The sequence below is a fragment of the Podarcis liolepis genome (genome assembly GCF_965112155.1).
Source record: "Podarcis liolepis genome assembly, chromosome: 5".
In the NCBI taxonomy this organism is placed as follows: Eukaryota; Metazoa; Chordata; class Lepidosauria; order Squamata; family Lacertidae; genus Podarcis; species Podarcis liolepis.
This window is the reverse complement of record NC_139556.1, coordinates 46,331,645-46,345,302: the sequence shown is the minus strand read 5'-3', so window position 1 is coordinate 46,345,302 and position 13,658 is coordinate 46,331,645. Positions and strand designations below refer to the sequence as shown.

Sequence of the window (13,658 nt, the reverse complement as noted above, 5' to 3'; positions counted from 1 at the left end):
ACGGTTACATAAAATTGCTGATTCTGACTGGCCTGGCTCTTTATAGCCAGCTTGTGGTCTATCCCTGCTTGCTTTCATACCTCTAGTTTTGATAAAAAAAAACCTAGTGCCGCTGTGTCCTTTCAACTTATGTCTTGTTCAAAGTGTGATAATATCCCAGTCAGGCTGCAGTCTTGGATGTCACTTGCTCTGAAGCAGCCTTGTGGAACTATAGGGAATTTAATTATGCAGGCATTTTTTATCTGCGGGGTTTACATTAAAAAAATAAATCTAAAAATTGTTCATATTGTAGTCTCCCTCCTAAAAGGATATTATGAAATGCAAAAGAGGGCTTTCACTTTCAGCAGTGGGCGGTGCTTCAATAGAAGGCATCATCTTACCTGTATTCAGAGTCAGTCCACATGTGCAGCAGGTGTGCCATACAATTTACTTTATGGAGGTACTGTATAGAAGATAGGGCAGCAGCAGTGGCAGTTCGTTGCACTCTGTGGCCCTAGTCCTTTTGCACAAAGGAATAGCACTAGGCTGCAGTGTGCCTGCTTCCACAGGGCTGCAAATATACAGCCCCATGCAGATTATCAAAAATCACAATTATCATCTGTTTTGGGAGCTGGGAGAGTGAGAAGACTGAACCACATTCCCTGTTTCCTCTCCAATATAAACAGATGATTGGCACTATCAATCATACCAGGAACCCATGCACACAGCAGCAATTTGTGAATACAAATTCCTCTTTCAGAAAATCGCAATACATTTTTTTCCCTTACCCCGTATGACATAAATTCTTCAGTACTACAGCATGCTTTAACAAGCCTAGTTTAAAAACGAATAAACATGTGCAGTGCTACTATTAAAAATGCATAACGCAACTATAAACAATAACCTATTTGAATATCTCAACCTTTTATAATCTAGTGGTTTCATGAGCAATACCTTGGGCATATGATGTGAAATGTTCCTTGGTCAAATGGGCCACATATTAAAAATTTTGCCCAAAGGGAGAGCTAAGAACCCAGAATATTCAAATTAAATTAAAGCTGTCAGCCTTGGTCAATGGTTGATGTGCCACAATATGCATGTGTGTGTGTGTGTTTCTCCACTGCCTTAATGATAGCCACATTTTATCATAGAATTAATTCCGACGGGCATGGTGAACTGTGGCTCACATAGAAAGGAACTCAGGTTGCTTCGTAAAGCCACTTCCGGCCTGCCCAGGAGGTGGGGTTGCGGGCTTCACACTCAGCCCCCGCGAGAACAGGGGAATCCCGGCCGCGTCTTCCCTATTTAGGGCCGGCGCAGAGGGGGCTCGCCCTCTTTTCGCCAGCTAGCCCCCACGTTTTGGAGTCCATCGTCTTCCTGGTTCCCTTTAGGTTTCTTGAGTAGGTAGCTGTTTGTTGCTGAAGCGGGAAAATTAACTCGCCACGCAATGAATTTTGCTTAAGGGACAACCCAAGGTTCAATGAGTAAGAGACAGAAAGTAGATGATCCTAACTATTAGTTACACTGGCTGGGTTGGGTAGGATCGCTTCTGAATGTTTGTGCACTGGCAGAGAAAGTGTATGCTGTTATTGTGAGACCCTTGTGTCAGTAAGACAAAATGTATATATATCTTATATGTGTATAGACTCTGTGTTTACAGAGATGAGGACTGCATGGGGTCAAACTCGATGCTTTTGCTCCCCCTCTCTGTGTTTGTTATACATGGCCGCAGATCATGTGAAAAGGGCATTAGAGGAGCATATGGTCTTCTTAGTCTTGCCGATGCCATTCCTATATTGACTTTTGTGCTTGCTGTAAAATCTTCTATGCTAAAGTGCCTGATGCAAAAACCTTACTGGCAAGAGAATCTCATTGACTTCAATAGACTTGGTCTCTATTGTGATTCCTTAGTCCAGTGTTTCCCAAACGTTTTTGGGCAACAGCACACCTGTTAGCCGGAAAAAAATCTCGCGGCACACCACCATTAAAGCCCCGCCCCGTGACGTCAGCGCGCAGCGTCACGCCGGGAGGGACGCACAAAAGCGAAAGTTTTTTCCCTCCCCCTTGCCAGGGTGGGAGGAGGCAGCAGAGCGAGGGCAGCTGAGGCGGCGGCGGCGATAGCGGGCGGAGGAGGGGGCGGCGGCGGGAGTTGCTGCTGCTGTTGTTGCTGCTGCTGCCCGGACATGCCGGCCTCCTCCTCCTCCGCTGTCTCGCGCTCCTCCCTTTTGCGTGCGCTGCCCCGCCGCTCGGCACCACCACCGCGGAGCTGCCCCCGGCTCGACGCGGATCCTCGCCGCCGCCGCCGCCTCTCACCGCCCGACTCGCCCGCCTTCCTCCCACGGCACACCAGCCGGTGTCTCACGGCACACTAGTGTGCCGCGGAACACCGGTTGGGAAACACTGCCTTAGTCGATACAGCAAGTCTTACCAAGAACCGCAGCTTTATGTCAAATACATTTCCTTTCAGAGACAAACTTTTACTTTCAAAAGTCTTTTATCTTTATAATGAACAGAATCAATATAGAGGAAGAGCACAAGCTCTGGCACAGTATTTCAAACATACTAGATCATGTTTGCTTATAATTATAATTCACAGGAGCACATTCCCACAATCAAGGGACAGGAAGGCACAGCATGAAGAAAAAATTAGCACTGAGCAACCTTTGTGAATAATTGCCTGTCAGTGAATGGCTTATTAAAGACAAAACTACAATTTCACAAGGCAGCCCTTGTGTTGGCTTGTCTGCTCTGAAGACTGATATATATAAACACATGGGCGCACGAACAGTTTTTAGAAGGATCTTTTCTTAATGGGATTTTGAATGATAAGTTCAAATGAATGCTTTTATAAAGTTGGACATAATAATGTCAAGGATAGCTGACCTCTGGAACAAAGTGAAGGTTCAGAGGATAGTCAGAAAACATAGAATGTGTGGCCAAAGGATTGTGCTGGTTAGGGATTTTGGCATTTGCTTTTATTCATTTATTTTATCCAAGGATTTTTATCTACCTTTCTACTGCTTATGCACAACAGCAAACATGGGACAGCTAAAAACAGCTAAAACCAATTTTAAATACAGTAATAAAAATTATATTTCAAAATACTATATAATAATAGTATACAAAGACAGGTGCAGCAGATGAAACAGAGGCATCAGACAAAAATATTATCTGCCTGATAAGGCAAAAGTTTGCCTAAACAAAAAGGCTTTTTGCCATATGGTGCACACTTAGAGGCTGCCAGATAAGCCTCATTGCCAATCTGGTGCAATTATGGAAAAGATAGCCAACACAGTCCTATGCATGTTTATTTAGAAGTAAATCCTACTAGGCTCAATAGGATTATTCCCTGGTATGTTTAAGGTTGCAGACTGTCTTTATAGATGTGTAAACAGTGTACCAATTTGGGTCACAATAAAATGTAACAGTACAAGTCTTAGGTCTGTGTAAATACTGACCATAATTCCACAGGTTGGAAATGCATGCACTCTCATAGAAACTTGTCCAAACAATACTTCAAAACAAAATAAAACACCTGAATACAACATCTTTAGCTTAGTTTATTCCAAGTAGGCTGGGATTGATAGGTCCATTTTCTTCTCAGAAAGCACATAAAAGTGTTAGTATCCATATGGCACCGATCAAATTATGATCTGTGCACAGTTTGAAGTATCATTTGGGAATTTGTGTCGACAAACTCTTGGTTGCAAATCACAGTTCTAAAATGGCATCTGATCAGCTGTCCCAAGTAAAAAGCTGATATGATAAAAGCTGCACATGTTGAAATGTACAGCAAAAATGAACCATTGGTAGACTGAGGGCTCTAAGTGGCCTGTGAAACCATGGATATACCAGTGAAACTAAGCCCTAGTGCACACGTTCAAAAATATTGTGCCAAAGAAGTGATGTGAGCATCTCCCCTCCACCATGTAAAAAGGCTCTTAACTGGGATCTCATGTGGCTTGGTTCACACCATCTGCATGTTGGAATGTTAGGATCTGTCCTGCTACATGACCATGCTATTTAAGCATTGTCCTTGCCTAAATTTATTTACCGATGAAGAGACAGTACTCATTCAGCTGTTTCACCTTTCTTGTTTTGTTACAACCTGTCCATGCATAAGCAAACATGTTCTATAACTACTATATTCTTACCGCTAACCTACTCTACCTTTATTGTGGAGTTTGATCAGCAATAAAGAGATCAAGTTGAATAGAAAATCACACTACTGGACCCTAGACAATTTATAGGAGAAGAAAGTATCTTTTGAGAATACAGTGGTACCTCAGGTTACATACGCTTCAGGTTACATATGCTTCAGGTTACAGACTCTGCTAACCCAGAAATAGTACCTCGGGTTAAGAACTTTGCTTCAAGATGAGAACAGAAATCGTGCTCTGGTGGCACGGCAGCAACAGGAGGCCCCATTAGCTAAAGTGGTGCTTCAGGTTAAGAACAGTTTCAGGTTAAGAACAGACTTCCGGAACAAATTAAGTACTTAACCTGAGGTACCACTGTACAGATGTTGGCTACCCCTTGCCTTAATCCTCTTCTGCTTCCACAACATCAGGACCAAATCTCAGTGCCTAAGAGTTGTGTCAGAAGCTCTTCCTCCTGATGGCAGTCAGTAACTATCCTCTGGTCTTAGATTTAAATCACCCAGCTTGCCTTAATGAAATACAAAATATACCAAGAACAGAACAAACAAACAAACAAAACGCTGAAAGGTACAGTATCCTGAGAGGAAATTGCGGCAGCATTGTGGTAATGGGTGGCATGGATTACAATCTCACTGGTTGCTTAAAAGTATGTTCAAACATAAAAACTACTGTGATCCAAGCATTAAAACATGTGTATGTGTGTGCTATATTTATTTATATTATATACTATGTTATCATATATTATTAAATGCAATGTTATTATATACTATAATATACTATGTTATCCTATATATTCACTTCCATGCTTAAAATGATAGGACTTGCCCCATTGTCGGATTGTGAGTATGCTTTGAATATAAGATCCACATACCTATACAGTGGTATCTCGGGTTAAGTACTTAATTTGTTCCGGAGGTTTGTTCTTAACCTGAAACTGTTCTTAACCTGAAGCACCACTTTAGCTAATGGGGCCTCCTGCTGCCGCCGCACCGCTACAGCACGATTTCTGTTCTCATCCTGAAGCAAAGTTCTTAACCTGAGGTACTATTTCTGGGTTAGCGGAGTCTGCAACCTGAAGCGTATATAACCCGAGGTACCACTGTAGTTAATAAGTATCTTCCTACATTTTCCATAATAATCTTCCTACATTTTTCAAAAGGGTGGTTTGTAAGGACTTTGTTAACTACTCTGAACAAAGACTAGCAAGGGGTCCTTCAGTATGTAGGCTCCTTCCATTTCTGGAATAGTTGGTTTTCACTCTGTTGTATTTCAGTCACAAATACAGATACATGTACTATTATCTCTCAAGGGTTCTTTGAAGATAATAGTTAATATTGGTATAGTGCTTCAGGAATGTAAAGTGCAAACTATGGTTCAGAGACATAATTTATATTTTCATCTTGTGCCTGCACTGCTCTAGTTTGTCATTATCTGGGTTGTAATGAGTAATGACCTTTGAGAGGGACATTACATTTTGAACACGTTCCCTTCTGTCAGTCTGTTTTCATGTTTTATGAAAAACAATTATATATATATATGACATTGACTTATAATTTCCATGCTTTTGGGTGCATGAGTGAATTTGTAAGTGCCTTAACTCACTCTCTTTTAATTCAATGAACAGATTCCTTTTTTAAATCCTAGAGCCTATTTGTATGTAAACAGAAAAGTAGAGCGATGCTTAATTCTTGATAACATCACCTTTTCCCACACATTCTGCATTAAAGACTCTCACACTATGATCACCAGGTCTGTTTATGAGTTTCTTTTCCATACATTCAGAAGTCAGTCCCATTAATTTAAGACAATTTCCAGGTAATTATAATTAGGTTTGCAGTGAAAGAGATTAAGAACTACATAAAGAACTACATAAAGACCCTGGCTTCACAGCACCCAGTCCAGAGTCTTGACCTTACCAAGAGAAGTGGGATTGGTAGAATGTATGCTGGATGAGATGGAAATTTAAAAAAAAAATATTTTATTGAAGGAAGGATTACATGTAAGATTGTATACGTGACAAAAGGTGTATTAGATTATGCCTGGCACAGAGAAAGTGGAGAGTGAGAAGCTTTTCTTCCTCTCTCATAATTCCAGAACCAGGGGTCAGCCATGAAACCAAAGGTGGGAAGATCCAGAAGGAGGTATGGCTTCACTCAGTACATAATTAAACTACAGTATTCACTTACACAAGGTGTAGTGATGGCTACAAACTCAGACGTCTTTAAAAAGGGATTGGACACGTCATTGAGGATAAGGCTGTCAAAGGCTACTAGCCAAGAGAGCTATGAACTCCTTCCAGCATGCCTCTGAATACCATTTGTTGAAAAACAGAAGTGGATAAATGTGCTGTTGTGCTCATGTTCTTGTTGCAGGCTTCCCAGAGGCAACTAGTTGGCCATAGTGAGAACAGGGTGGTCTTTGATCTGATCCAGTAGGGCTCTTCATATGTTCTCCAGCAGAATGTAATTTATGGTTTCACAGCACACTTGATCTCTCCATGTATCAAATCCAAGCTGAAAATAATTGGAAAAGCAAATTATTAGGCACAGGAGTGTTGGATCAGACAGTTAAAAGTGTGTATTTTGTATAGTTCTGCTTATTACAACAAAATAACTTGATTATTTCCCAACATTCATATGGCATCTCTCCTGTGTTTATTACAAAGATTTTTCAACTCAGATTGACACTCTGTTTCAGTTCACCCCATTACAAATATATTTCCAATTGCATGACCAGGCATTTCAAATACTGATGGTGGCAAGTAGTGGGGGTGGATTTAATTTAATATTTAAAATGATGTTATGTAGCTCTAGAGAGATGACCCTTAATTTCATGTAGCACATTAATAAATGGCTTGTAATTCCAAACAAATGAGGGAGAGATACAATATGCAGATACTATAGACAGGCCTGCTTTTCAGTTCTTTTTTGAAGTTTGTATGATTAGAATAAATTATTTTAATCTTGTTCTAGTTGTTACCCAGCAGTGGAACAGAATAATGCAAATGACATTACTTGTAGAAATGCACTGTGTAAAATCTACTAATATATTTCACAGTCTGAAGGGGGAAAAATATATATTATTGGTTTCCCAAGGTTACCTAATCTTTCTTGACTGCTGGAGTCTAAGGAAGCTTTTATTCTTTCAGTTTCAAAGTAATGTCAAACTGCAAAGTCCCCCTCCCTTACAGATGCTCTTTTATTCAGTGCCCATGGATGGTAGAAAGTGCTGCGTGAAAATTTGTGGACTCAGAATATAATATTTGCTATCATAATTTAAATTCTGTGCTAATTCTGGGGCACACTGTTCACCACTTAGCTCCAGTCTCATTTTTCAGGGTTCCTATTTAAGGGTTGCCATATTTTTTTTAGGAAAACCCAAAAGTTGTTGAGATTTTTTTAGACAAACTCCAAAGTTGCTGACGTGATTCTGAAACCGTGATTTCTTTTTTTGGTTGACTTCTCTAAGATCCAGGACAAAGTACCGCCTTTCAGAATTTCCAGGTGTCAATTCCGCCTTTAAAATTCTGGTAATGTCCGGGAAAATCCAGACATATGGCAGTCCTATCCTAGTTATCTATACAGTATATTTCAGATTTCCTCAGGCTGATTGGTGTCATGAGAATACAGTGGTACCTCGCGTTACATACGCTTCAGGTTACAGACTCCACTAACCCAGAAATAGTACCTTGGGTTAAGAACTTCAGAATGAGAACAGAAATCGTGCTCCAGTGGCGTGGCAGCAGCGGAAGGCCCCATTACCTAAAGTGGTGCTTCAGGTTAAGAACAGTTTCAGGTTAAGTACGGACCTCCGGAACGAATTAAGTACTTAACCTGAGGTACCACTATACCTAAGACCACTGAGCCACAGAAACAAGTGTGTTTGCATTTTCATGTGACTTTGATTTATTTAGAAAAATAAAGGCAATGACAATGTGGGGGAAAAGGGAAATGGAACTTTGCCACAATACTAGCAATTTTCTAATCATGGGTTTTGATGCAGAAATTAACCACACATCAATGTGAGTTTTATAAGAGTTTATTTGATTCAGTTGTTACTGATGACAGAGGACATAATGAAATAGTGTATTTAGAGTCAGGATTGGTATCGGTAGTTAAAAAAATGTGAACAGAATAATGTTATCCACAGAGCCAGAACAAACACTGAATACAAGAAAAGCCCCCACAATTGCCTTTATGCCTCTTTCTTGAGTGAAAGGCATGAAATTGTTTTTTTGGGGTATGCAAGATGAATGGCAGAAGTTGGGTGTTTGGCCTGCTTGTCACTGATGCTGCACTATGAAAGGAACAGAACTCAGAAGTCATGAGGAGTGAAGAACAAATGATATCTAAGGAGTGATAATAAGAATCCAGGAAAGTGAGAAGTAAAAACAATATGAGAAGAGTTAGTCAGAAGCTAGTGGAAACCATTGCCCTCATATGACTTATGAGTTCTGAAGTCTGTTGTGTTTATTTCTCCTTACCTTCCTGGATTCTTATCATCACTGCAAGATGACTTGTGTATTCTGCTCCAGATGATAGCTCTAGTAGACAAAGCGAGCAGAGTGTTCTAGACACGTAGTTCGATATAAAGCCCAGGATGCAGAAAGAGCTAAGCAAGTGAGTATAGGTTGTTAGCTCTACCCACACCTGCCAGTAAGTGAACTTCCTCATAAGAAGACCCTGCTGGGCCAGACCAAAGAAGGCCCACCTACTCCAGTATCCTGTTCTCCCAGTAGCCAACCAGATGCCTCTGAGAAGCCTACAATCAGAACCTCTGAGTATGCCTCTATATAGCAGCAGTGTGAAGATTGTACTGCCTCCAAGAGAAGGTAAAACACAGCCATCGTGGGTGGGCCATTTCAGGATGGAAAGGTGTTGGTCACATGTCCTCCTACTGTACAGTACTGGAGCTTCTGGTCTAGCACGGACCACTGTGACCAGCTCTGGGCCCTCTTACCCTTTGATTCTTTCTCCATGTCCACTGCCTTCTTCCTCAAAGAGGCGAAGTCAGACACCAGAGGTTAGGACACTTGGAAAGGACAAAGGGCAGTACAGTACAGATGAGTATGGTCCTACAAGTTGGTGGTTGCTTTGAGAATCTTCTGAGATAAAGAAAAAAGTCTGTGGCTGCCAGTTAACTGCTTAGGTAAATGCCAATTCTGCTTAACTTCAGGTTCCTAGAAGTCACGATAGAAAAGCTTTCAATTTTCCCTTTCACACTGGTGATTTGAGCACTTGTTTCATTTTCAAGAGTTTTCAAAAATTAGAGAAAATGAAAGATGAACACTTTAGATCAAAGTTTCTGTTCTCATCTACAAGTTGTCTTTTAAGGACTGAAATCACTTAAAGACAGTAGATGACGAGCCATGAAGACTGAGGATAAAAGACTTTTGATCTCCCAACCCCAAGGCAAAAATGCCGATGTGTAGATCAAGTCAGCACATCACAATGGTCTTTGAATTCAAAGGTTCGTTTATTAACAGGAGTAGGAATCTTAGTCTGTTCTTTGGCAGATATACCGTAATGTAATGTGATAAAGAACTGGGAGAGACCTGGATACCGTTGCCATACAGGCATGAATCGGGACACCAAGGAAAAATAAGCAGTATAAAAGGTATAACAGAAGGCCTGCATTTGGCGTTAATTGCATTATCAGACTCCATCACGCCTGTTTTCCTGTATCTAATAACTGATTGTCCAACTGATGTATGTGAAAACCGAGATGTAATTAAAAGATTGTAGCTTCAGCATCATTATCATATATTTAACTTGTTAGGTGCTGTGTTGACCCGAAAAGGTGAGCTCTTCTGGAAGCCCTGGTTGCAGCCTATTGATGGTCAAGATGACCTCTGCCTAATAGGTAGCACTGAGCTCATATGTGTTTCACATGCTTTGATGTATCCACAGGTCCCAAGCATAGCTAGAGTGGGAGGTAATGGTTAATACCAGCCACCTGTGTTCCCATGTGATGTAGTCTGTCTGGGCCTATAAAGAATGTGTGTATCTTTACTTAGGTGTGGACAAGCCAGTTCCTTGTTGTGGTGTCTGACCCACGATAGGCTGTGAGCAGGGGCAAGAAGGGAGCCATTAGACCTTTGCTGTAAGTTTGTACCTTTCTTTACTAAATTGTTAGACCTGACCACTCTGGCGGTTTGGGCACCTTTCTTTGGAATTCCTGCATATCAGAACTCCTGTGAGCTCTCCTTCGGATCTGCAGGACATTTCATGTGCCTGTTACTAGCAGTGATCAGGAGGGCAGAGTAGCGTTGTTTACATGGCTTCTCAACACACAAGTTGCTCCCAGTAACTGAAAGGGAGAGCGTCAGGGGGCAGCAGTGGAGCCAATCCAGGGCTACTACTGCTGCACGTACACCATGCCAATTTCCCCACCGCCTAACCAGCAGTGACCTCTGTACTGGGAAGTCAGGTAAGCAAAGTGACTCCACCTTGCTCAGCTGACTTGATACTGCCTGCTGCTCGAAGTAGTCTCAATATGATTTACAGTATTGTAAATAATACGATATACTTGTGAACTCTACAAATAGACAGGCTGAAAAACTGTAGCGTGGCTCAAGCTTCTGCTTTGAAAGCCCTTTGACAACAAGGCGCTTATGCCTCTCCACCCCACTCCCTAGAATTTATTCTTGCAGTTTTACTTTTCAAGTCTTTGTTTTAGTTAAGGAAAAGGTCAGATTGGCATTTGGCAAATGGCTCCATATTTCCCTTCTGTTTCTTCTGCAGTAGTGATGGAACTCCAGTCTCATTTATAATCTGCCAGGCCTTAGGACTGCAACAAACCAGTGCCAATACAAGAAAGGACTTGTATCCAAAGGTGCTATAAAAATAGCTTTATTTCCTAGAAAATGTTATGTGTTCCTCAGGATATTTTCTTTCCTCTTTTAGTTTTTGCAAGGAGGAGTATACCTTTCTTCCACATATTTGCTGTATAGCTCTACTATGTTACAGAGTACAGTTTAATGTGGGTTCTGGGTCAGAAAATGTTGAAGACTGCTATATAGCTACATTGGGAAGACAGCAGCAGAAATTCTTGGAAAGGAAGAAATATACTTGCCATGGTATACTGCTGCTGCTGACCTTTGGCAAAGATGACAACTGGCATCACTTACCGTATTTTTCGCTCCATAAGAAGCACCTGACCATAAGACGCACCTAATTTTTAGAGGAGGAAAACAAGAAAAAAAATATTCTGAACAAAACAGTGGATGTATGATTTTTGTGGTTCATGCTGTAGCCACAGATATGTGATTTGATGGTGAGTTTGGGGTAGCCCAGTGCAAAAATCCTGAGGATCCATGCTTTGTAACCACATTTTTGCTCCATTGCAGCTCCAGGAAACAGTGGGTGCGTGATTTTTTTGGTGCAGGCTGTAGCCATGGACATGCTGTGTGATCTGATGGTGAATTTGGGGTGATCCAATGTAAAAATCCTGAGGATCCATGGGCTTTTACCTCCCCCCTCCCAGGCAGCCTCCTTTATCACTAGCATCCCTTATCTCTCTCCCAATCCCACCGACCAGCTGCTTCCTTTCAACACTCCCTTCCCTCTTGTTTGCCTTAAGTGTCTTTTCCTTAGCTGGAGCAGTTTTTTGCTCCTCCTTTTCTTCTAATTTCTCTCCTCGTTGCTTTAGTCTTCCTGTCTCCTCTTCTTGCAAGTTTGCTGTCTTTACCTCCCCCCTCCCAGGCAGCCTCCTTTATTGCTAGCATCCCTTATCTCACTTCCAATTGCTTGCAATAAGTGGCTTTGTTTCAACACCCACTTCCCTCTTTCATTAAAAAAAAAAGCATGATCTGCTTTCTGCCCCTGAGCAATTCGGCTCCAGAGACCATGCATTCACTCCATAAGACGACATTTCCTCTTACTTTTTAGGAAGAAAAAAGTGTCTTATGGAGCGAAAAATATGGTATTTCCAGTTCTGAAGCTTAGTGCCTGGCCTCAGGGATGGACCGGTTAAGAACCAACAAACTACAGCTCTGCTGCTGTAAGGAAGCATGGCACACCTTCTGCTGCCGTGGGGAGGTATGGCAAGGCCCTCTGCTGCCACAGATATATATCATGATATTTAGCTGGTAATATATTGTGATGTTGAAAATCAGGTATCGACCAGCCCTATGGACATATAACCCTGGTTCTGGCCCCACTGCACTAGCTCCCAATTTGTTTTGGGGCCCAATTAAAAGTTCTGGTTTTGTCCTTTAAAGCCTTATATGGCTCAGGACCCCTATAGCTAAAGCTACCCCATAGGAAGCTGCCCACACACCCTGAGATAGTGCCACCTCCAAGTGAGGCCCGGAGGGTGGTGACTAGAGAAAAGGCCTTCTATGTAACAGCCCCCATTCCATTTATGGAATGCTCTCCCCATAGCGGCCCACCAGGCAACAACTTTGTCATTGTTTCAGCATCATGCAATGATGTTGTTTTCCGTGGCATTTGGGCAGCACCAGTGACTAAATGATTTTACTGTTTTCAATATGCTTATGTATATTTATTGTTGTAAGTTGCTTTGGGACTTGTTGCTGGAAACAATACATAAATTCAGTTAACTTATCCAGCTGCAGTGTGATCTCTGGCCAGCTCTGAAGTTGGGAGGAAGGGTCGATGATTAGTTTTGCAGCTGTGTGGCTGAACAGTTTTAGCCACACAACATAATCCCTTCCCCTTCCTTGCCTTTGTTGTGGGAGGGAAGATTTGGTTGCTGGTGTCTCCTGTGGGTCCTGCTTTCAGGCAGTACTGACCAACAGTGCATGCTCCTCCCCTGACTTCCCGTGAAGACACTGGGTGCTTTCGGAAGCAGTGTCAACTGTGCACATTCTCCTTACAGCCTAGGTGCGAGGCCAGCTGGACCCAGTATTGGATGCGGTGACTCAAGAGTGCCATTGGGCAGCAGTGCCCAACAGTGCCCGCTCATCAGTCTTTCCCTCGGTAAATGTCGGGGAGCGGGGAGTTGGGTGCATTGACAGGAGGTGGCGGGAGGCAACTTGTAGATATGCCTGTTCGTGGTCCCTCCTCCCTAAGGGCTAGAACCTTGACAGCTGCAGTTGCAAGTCTCTTAAGGGTCAAAACACTTTTACTCAGAAGCAAAGCTCTACGTTGAGCCAATGATGCCAGAGCACGTGCTGGACAGCATTACCCGGATTAGGAGTGAAAAACGGCAAAACTGTCTAAAATCCCGCCTTTCCAGATAAACTCCTTGTACAGTAAATACTTTATTGGTCGGGTTTTGTTTTTAGTTTTACTGGAAGCGGCGCCACTGCCAATTATGTAAACTCACCCACGTCCGCTTGCATATGAGTCAAGTTCCTTTGCTGAGCTCAGTGGGACTGATTTCGGGCTAAACTTAGGCGCGGGGCGCCGTATGCGCGGGCTCGCTTCGGAGGCGGCCGCCGGAGGAAGTCGAGTGAAGCCAAGCCTGGGTTTCCTACCGGCCAGGGACGGGGAGGGCCTACAACCCCCTGACTCCGCCTGTACCACATGACTTCTCCCTCGCCTGCAAACTTTT

The 13,658-nt window shown here is 42.5% G+C and overlaps 1 long non-coding RNA gene across 1 annotated transcript; it reads right to left on the bottom strand.

The window, feature by feature from the left end:
• Nucleotides 1-6,106: 6,106 nt before the first annotated feature.
• Nucleotides 6,107-13,563, bottom strand: LOC310708207. The gene is made up of 3 exons (XR_014526904.1): nt 13,431-13,563; nt 11,214-11,311; nt 6,107-6,652 (listed from the first exon to the last, which is right to left on the bottom strand). It is a non-coding gene; the product is annotated as an uncharacterized lncRNA (long non-coding RNA).
• Nucleotides 13,564-13,658: the final 95 nt, after the last annotated feature.